This window comes from Colobus angolensis, unplaced genomic scaffold (assembly GCF_000951035.1).
Source record: "Colobus angolensis palliatus isolate OR3802 unplaced genomic scaffold, Cang.pa_1.0 Scaffold31, whole genome shotgun sequence".
In the NCBI taxonomy this organism is placed as follows: Eukaryota; Metazoa; Chordata; class Mammalia; order Primates; family Cercopithecidae; genus Colobus; species Colobus angolensis.
This window is the reverse complement of record NW_012116377.1, coordinates 5,462,842-5,463,762: the sequence shown is the minus strand read 5'-3', so window position 1 is coordinate 5,463,762 and position 921 is coordinate 5,462,842.

Sequence of the window (921 nt, the reverse complement as noted above, 5' to 3'; positions counted from 1 at the left end):
ACATTGAGAGGGAATTGTTTAATTTCACAACTGCCTGAGGCAGTGAGTAATGTTTGGGACCATTAATAGGTTACCCAAAAGGATTTTTTTTTTTAAACTGGGAAATGGGCATCCACAGGGGCTTGGAAAAGCTCCAAAATATTCCTGTGAATCTAGAAGGCCATTTGTACTGGTAGAGCACATATTTATGCCCATGGCTGTGCACATGGTTGGGATAACCTGAGCACACCCTAAACTCTAACATCAGGCTGACCTGGAGGATCTACACCAGCAGGAAGTGAAGGCTAAGGCAGAGTTGTCAACTGCATGCTGAGTGTTGAACACATACACAGAGCCTCTCAGCAAACATTAAGAGACCTATTGGTTTCAAGTGTTTCAGGAAATCATTCTAATCATTAGCTGACATTAAGCTATTAAAACAGACTTCAGTGGCCACACAGAACAAAGAATACAGAGTTTACAGAATTTGTGCAGGTAAGTTACTAAACAAACAAACAAATAACAAACAGCAACAAAAATACACCCTGGGGATGGGGGGAAATCTGATTTCCAAAGCTGACACACTATTTTATTAATGTCCAGTTTTGAGCAAAAAGTTATTAAACATGCAAAAAATAAATAAAAACCAAAAAAGTACAGCCCATACACAAGGAGAAAAAATCAACAGAATCAACAGAAATTATTCCTGAGAAAACCTAGGTGCTGGATTTATTAGGAAAAGATTTTTAAATCATCAATTTTAAATATGTACAAAGCATTGAAGTTAAACATGTCTAAGTATTAAAGGAAAGTATGAGACCACTATCTTATTAAATAAAGAATATCAAGAAAGAGATATTTTAAAAACAGAAATTCTGGAATTAGGCCAGATGCAGTGGCTCACACCTGTAATCCCAGCACTTTGGGAGGCCGAGGTGGGCA